The sequence below is a fragment of the Eleutherodactylus coqui genome, chromosome 13, assembly GCF_035609145.1.
Source record: "Eleutherodactylus coqui strain aEleCoq1 chromosome 13, aEleCoq1.hap1, whole genome shotgun sequence".
In the NCBI taxonomy this organism is placed as follows: Eukaryota; Metazoa; Chordata; class Amphibia; order Anura; family Eleutherodactylidae; genus Eleutherodactylus; species Eleutherodactylus coqui.
In genome coordinates this window covers 109,216,407-109,223,422 of record NC_089849.1, presented here as the reverse complement: position 1 = coordinate 109,223,422, position 7,016 = coordinate 109,216,407, and the positions used below count along the sequence as shown (strand labels likewise).

At 49.9% G+C, this 7,016-nt stretch overlaps 1 pseudogene; it reads left to right on the top strand.

Moving 5' to 3' along the window:
- Nucleotides 1-6,556: 6,556 nt before the first annotated feature.
- On the top strand, nt 6,557-6,684 carry LOC136588896 (U2 spliceosomal RNA; annotated as a pseudogene).
- Nucleotides 6,685-7,016: the final 332 nt, after the last annotated feature.

Below are 7,016 nucleotides of genomic sequence, written 5' to 3'. Positions count from 1 at the left end.
TTAGTCCTAAACTTTTCAGCCAGTGGTTCCATTACCAAGGCAAATATTAGGGGGGAAAGGGGGCACCCCTGTCTTGTACCATTAGAGATGGCAAATGGAGAGGAAAGGCATCCCGAGGCGAATATCCTTGCTGACGGGGCAGAGTACAGGGACATAATTGCTGTCTTGATACGTCCTGAAAATCCAAACCTCTCCAGGGTGGCTTCCAGGAACCCCCAATGGATTCGATCGAATGCTTTCTCAGCATCTAGTGCTAAGAGCATAGCTGGTGTTCTGTTCCTTTCGGCCACCCTGACCAGGTCTAGAAAGCGACGGGTACCATCCGATGCCTGTCTTTGGGGGACAAATCCCACTTGGTCTGTTGCTACTAATACCGGAAGGATTGTGAACAGTCTTATACCAAGGATTTTTGCGTAAATTTTTACATCTGTGTTCAACAGGGAGATAGGTCGGAAATTGGCTGGGGATGTATTCTCCTTCCCTGGTTTGGGGATTGTAACGATCAGAGCTTCCAACATCTCGGGTGGGAAGGAGCCGTTTTCCATCGCCCTGTTGAACACAGATGCCAGATGAAGGGCCAGGAGCGTTGCGAATTTTTTATAACAACCGTTTGAAAATCCGTCCGGGCCTGGGGTTTTGTGGGGCTTAAGTAATTTAATCACGTCCTCCACTTCCTGAGAGGTGATTGGGGAAGAGAGATTTTCTATTTGCTCGGGAGACTGGCGAGGGAGGTTTACACTTTGTAGGAAACTGTGTATTTCTTCCTTTTGGGGATGGTGTATGTTTTGGTTATTTTTTAAGTTATATAAGGAGGAATAATATGCAGCAAATGCGTTCGCCATTTTTTGGGGATGGAAGATTTTTCTGCCTTGTGGGTCGAGGAGGTATGCAATTCTTTCTTTAGTTCTAAGATCTTTGAGCTGCTTCGCTAGTAAGGCCCCCGTCCTATTGTCGTGCGCATAAAATTGCATTCTGAGTTTTTGAAACGCGATGTCATGTTTAAAAACCAACAGGTTTTGTAGCTTCGCCCGAAGGTTAAAAAGGTCTGTTGTCCTTTGTGGGGTAGGTTTATTTTTATTTAAAGGGGTTGTCCCGAGGCAGCAAGTGGGTCTATACACTTCTGTATGGCCATAATAATGCACTTTGTAATATACATTGTGCATTAATTATGAGCCATACAGAAGTTATAAAAAGTTTTTTACTTACCTGCTCCGTTGCTAGCGTCCTCGTCTCCATGGTGCCGACTAATTTTTGGCCTCCGATGGCCAAATTAGCCGCGCTTGCGCAGTCCGGGTCTTCAGCAGTCTTCTATGGAGCCGCTCGTGCCAGAGAGCGGCTCCGTGTAGCTCCGCCCCGTCACGTGCCGATTCCAGCCAATCAGGAGGCTGGAATCGGCAGTGGACCGCACAGAAGAGCTGCGGTCCACGGAGGAAGGGGTTCCCGGCGGCCATCTTCACAGGTAAGTATAGAAGTCACCGGAGCGCGGGGATCAAGGTAAGCGCTCCGGTAAGCTGTCTGTACGTCCCTGCATCGGGGTTGTCTCGCGCCGAACGGGGGGGGGGTTGAAAAAAAAAAAAACCCGTTTCGGCGCGGGACAACCCCTTTAATGCTTCTAGGGATTTAATTTTGTCCATTAGGAGGTTAAATTCCTCTTCTCTTTTCTTTTTGGCTCTTGCTCCAAGTTTAATAAATATGCCTCTCATGTAGGCTTTGTGTGTATTCCACACTGTGGAGATGTTCGGGACTGATCCTATATTGTTTGCAAAAAATCCTTCTAATTCCTCTTTAAGAGGTAGTTCGTGCTCAGGATGGTTTAAAGTGTATTCATTTAATCTTCATGGGAATGATGGGGAGTAGTTGAATTTCTCTTGGAGCGTTAAGGATATGGGGGCGTGGTCAGACCATGATATTGTTCCAATATCCGCCTGTAAAACCCCCTCGAGGCCTGCCCGTGGCAGCAGGAACATATCTATCCTAGAATAAGATGCATGTGGCGCGGAGAGAAACGTGTAGTCCCTCTACGATCCATGCATGCACCTCCACACGTCGTATAATTCTTCTGAGTGTATGATTGGGACAATGGGTGACATGCCCCTGCCGCTCGCGGTGGAGTCCAAGGTAGGGTCCACCACTGAGTTTAGATCTCCGATCACCAAATTCCCCTCTCGAATTTTAGCCACTTCGGAAAGAACATGTTTGAAGAATTTGGCCTGCCTTTTAAATGGGAAGTAGACATTTACTAGAGTGTAGGTGGTGGCGTTAATTACGCAGACTAATATTAGAAATCGTCCGCCTGGGTCCACGTATACGTTTTTTTGGGAAAATGTAACGTTCCGGCTAATGGCTATCATTACGCCTTTCTTTTTTTTCCCTTCATTTGATGCCAGGAAAATGTTTGGAAATTTAGGGTGGTTGCAGGGGGGGTGTTTATCTCTCAGGAAGTGTGTCTCTTGGGCGAGGAAGATGTCTGAGTGGGACTTAAGAGCCTTTCTCCAAAGCATGCTACGTTTATAGGGGCTGTTCAGGCCTTTTACATTTAGGGATGTGATGCTAATGGGCATAACTGGTAGGTGGTTTATACGCTGGGGAGTCGTTGTGTTTTTTCATATTAAGTATGGTGGGGGGGTAGGGAAGTGGCCTCCTACTGAACCTTTTATAACTATATTTGACATAAGGAAAAAAAACATCATTAACAGTTAACAAAATCAAAATATTGTTCATCCAGCGCCTATCTGCACTGGATGAATGAACCTTAGGTAGGGGTGGCATTTTAAACCATCCACTTTAGGCTCCGTAAAGGAGAAATATAACTATGGGTTCAAGACCCTTTACAACATCAATTTATGCGTGTCTGCCATGCTTATCTGCTGTTTTCCAGTCTTGTTCGATTCTTGTAGGAGATTCTACCGCCGTCCTCAGAGGCTTCTGAAGGATAGGGATCCCCCATTGTTTCAGGAACGAGACGCCTTCTTCTGGCGAGGTGGCAACCTGGATGGTTCCATTTTTTGAGATCAGTAGTTTGGTTGGGAATCCCCATCTATACTTGATGTGCGCCTCTCGTAGTGCTGCTGTAACTTCTGTAAACTTTCTCCGAGACTGCAGAGTGGCGGCTGAAAGATCTGGAAATATTTGTATGTCTTCATATGGAGACGGTAGTGTGCCTCTACACCTTCCAACTGCCAAGACTTCCTCTTTTATTTTATGGAAGTGTATTCTTGCTAAGATGTCTCTGGGGGCTGACTCAGGGACAGAGCGTGCTTTTGGAATTCTGTGGGCTCTGTCAACTGCATATTCGATCTCGGGAAGGTCCGGGAGGAGCGTTTGGAGTAATTTGAGTATATATTGTGGAATGTCAGGGGGGGTCACAGTCTCTGGAACTCCCCTAAATTTGAGATTGTTTCTTCTGGATCGGTCTTCCAAGTCTATGACCTTCTCTCTCAAATATGCGACTTCTTCCATACTGCCATGCGCATCTACCAACTCGTTGTGGGCTTTGGTAAATTCTCCCATTTTCCGTTCAAGGTGGTCAGTTCTGGTAGCTAGGTGGTCGATGTTAGATTGTAATTGACCAGAGAGGCTCTGTATATCTTTAGAAATGTCCTTTTGCAGTGAGATTAGCATAGTCTTCAGAGCGTTTATAGTTAAGGGGCTTTCAGAGTCGGGATAAGCTTGGAGATTGTTGATAGGATCTGTCTGCGGGGGAGTTTCTTGTGGATTGTTATTTTGGCTCTTTTTTGCCGCCTGTCCTTTTGGGGAGGGGGAGGCTGGTAGGGGGTCCTGAACATTCCTTTTCCCTCCGCTTCCAGGGGAGGTGTTGGGATTGGCTGGGGTAGGCGGGAGAGATCCTGTGGAGGAGTATGGAGACAGAGCCGCAGGGCTGTGGGTGTTGGGTATTTCTTCGGTTACGGGGATGTTTGAATGAGATGTGGCGGGTTTGTTTTTGTTGCTCTGTGTGCCAGGCGGGAAGTACTCTGAGAGTCTCCTGGGGGCCGTTGCTTTAATACGTCGCTTAACCATCCTGAATAGTTAATTCTTGGATATGCGCTGTGGATTGGTCGCTATTTGTTGTATAGTGGTCTACCGGGTGGCGTATTCTTTATGGAGGCGTTGGAAGGCGTAGTTGTTTGTTAAAAGTTCCTTTAGAAGCTCATTGATGTTGAGTGGTCCTGTTATGTGTTGCTGAGGAGCCTCATGTGGCGGGTGGAGTTAGAACATAGAGTCCTGCTATTCCATCTTGAGTGCCTTAGGTAGCGCTCCTGTAGAGTTTTGAAGATTTGTTAAGTGTGGCTTTGCCTGATAAGAGTCCTTTCTTTTTTTAGAACTATCAGTATTTGCTGAGAAGAAAGTGTTTGGGATTGAGGAGTCCGCTGGGTCGCACCGGGAATTTGATATTTGCGTCTGCGAGGCGCGCGATGTATTGCTTCCTTGGGTGTTGCGGGGGCTGGGACTTGCTTCCAGGCTATTTTGTAATGCTGAGGAGGCTATATAGTGTTTTTCTGTCAGTACCCTTTGGCACAGGGTCTGTCTTTGTGGGTTGCTGACAGTTTCTATATAGCAGTCTGGCTATGCAGATATTCCTCCACAGATCACTTGGCAGTAAGGTGGGGAGGTATTCTCCTTGTAGTTAACTGTGGGTCCCTCTTCTCAACACACTTAGGCCTCCTTCCCACGAATGGATTTACGCCGCGTAAATCCGCGGCAAAAATCCGCTGCGTTGCCCCATGCTATTAGGTTCTATTGAACCTAATAGCACAATGCACACGATGCGTAATTCCACCACGGAATTACGCACCGTGAAATCTCCCGTTGTCACCCGCAGCATGTTCTATTTGCTGCGGGTGTACGCGCTGACGGCTTCCATTGCAGTCAATGGAAGCCGTCCGTTCACGCTATCTCCCGCTGCAACCAGCGGAAGATAGCGTGAAAAAACGCTTCCCCGCCTACCGCCGCGCGTCATATGACGCGGCCGGCGCGTCACGTGACACGGCCGGCCGCGTCATGTGACGCGGTGGGCGTGTCACATGACGCGACGGCGGTGGGCGGGGAAGCGTCTTCACGCGATCTTCCGCTGGTAAGTATGGGGTCTCTGGGGGGCGCCGTGACGGGCTTCACTGCGTAATATTACGCGGCGGAGCCCGTCACGCTCGTGGGAAGGAGGCCTTAGGGGCCTCGTTGCTCTTTCTAATGGGCAAGGATTGGCTTTGTTTAGTGCTTTGAGAAAGGGATGAGAAGAGGTTCAGGTCCTGGTTATCTCTGTTTTGGCCACTAGATGGTGCTGTGGTGCATTGATATTTGAACTGCACTATACTTTAATGGAGCCTGCTGTCGGTCTGAGAGCTCCGGGGAGAGGACCTCCGTTCCCCCGCTGCACGTCAGAAATAGTGAGTACTGCTTTAAACTTTGCCTGGTGTTGATGTGCTGGGAGGATCACAGTATCCTCTCTTTTTTACTTTTACTTTTCTGCTCTGGTCTGGCTAGTATGCCAAGCAGCCTGCTCGACTCAGGGGGGAGGGGGGGGCGAGATGGCCGCTGCCTCACAGGGAGCTAGAGACTAGGTGCAGATCTTCCGGTGTGCCCGCCCGTGCTGATTGTCGGCTCTGGGGAGCAGGAGGGGGAAAACCACCAGCGTGGGGATTAGTCCAGCGGGGGATCACCCTGATGAGTGTATGTGCCGCCGAGTTGCAGGTTGGTGGCCACGGCGGTATATTCAGAGGGAGGGAGCCGCGGCTGTGAATTTGCAAGGCGCTGCGGTGAGAGCGCGGGCACTGAGGGTGACAGAGCCTCCCCTCCAAGTCGGCAGGGGTTACCTTGTGCCGTAGTCCTCTGCTTGGGGCTCCGTGAGCGGTCCTCGCCGGGTGTTTCTGAGCGCGGTACTTGTCGGGTTAGGCCGCGGGCGCGGGCCGCTGTGCAGGGCCGCGGCTCTTCGGCTTCTTTTTGGCGGCTGGAGATCACCAGGTGAGCCTTGACCGGGCCGGTTGTGGGTTCTGGTGGGTCCCCAGGTGCTGTGCTCTTGTCTGCCTCTGTTTGGGTCACTGATTTGACCCAGAAAAGGGCTGAAAAGGGAGATTCTGTGGAGGAGCAAAACAGCGTGCGACCTCTCTCCTTGCTTGCTAAGCCACGCCCCGGGCCATAGTGTTTTTACGTCCTCCCGAAGTGGGCTTTATTCTCTGAGGACGTAAAAACATGTGTCCTGCAGAGAATAAAGCCCCTCGGGCTCTGGACGTGACAGCTCCATGCTGTCGGTGTCCGCAGCATGGAGCTGTCATCCCGGGCTGTTCGAACCCCCCACCCCCGGCATTGCGATCAGCGCTATGCAATGGATATGGATGCATTAGACACCCGCAGGTAGTAAAATACCTGCGGATGTCATTTTTCCCTGCAGGCGCGGGTCCCGCGTGCAGGAAAAAATCCGGACATGCTCCATTCAGGCGCGGGTCTCCCGCGGGGACGGCTCACCACGGTTGAGAAGGCGTTGGGCGGGGCTATGCAAAGGTCTTCCGGCTCCCTCAGTGCATTGTGGGTGTGCCCGGAGTGCTGGCTGAGCGTGTTGCATCTGATACGTCCCCTATCTGGGGATCATATATTAAATGGATTTTTAGAACAGGGAGCTGGAAAAAGTGCTTGCTCTGTCCACTCCGCACATTGACCTGGTATTGCAGTACCTCCAGTACTGGTGCACCCCCTTTCCTACAGCAGTTTCCAAAAGCAGGAAAAAAAACTAATGAGCAAGAGGTGCAGCGCAGCTGCGGCTGCTAACAACCAAGCACTTAGATTTAGGCCTCATGTCCACGTGATACATCGCGGAAGTATCGCATGATACTTGTGCGACGGCTCGTGTTTTTGCGTGATGTCCTGTAGTTTTTATTTGTACCATTTTGGAGTTTATAAGACTTTTTTATCGCTGTTTATTATAACTTTTTTTGGAGATAGGAATCGGTTACGTGCACACTTCCCATAGACTTGTACAGGGACCCTTGGTGCGCAAATGTGCACAAAAATAGAGCATGGTGAGGTTT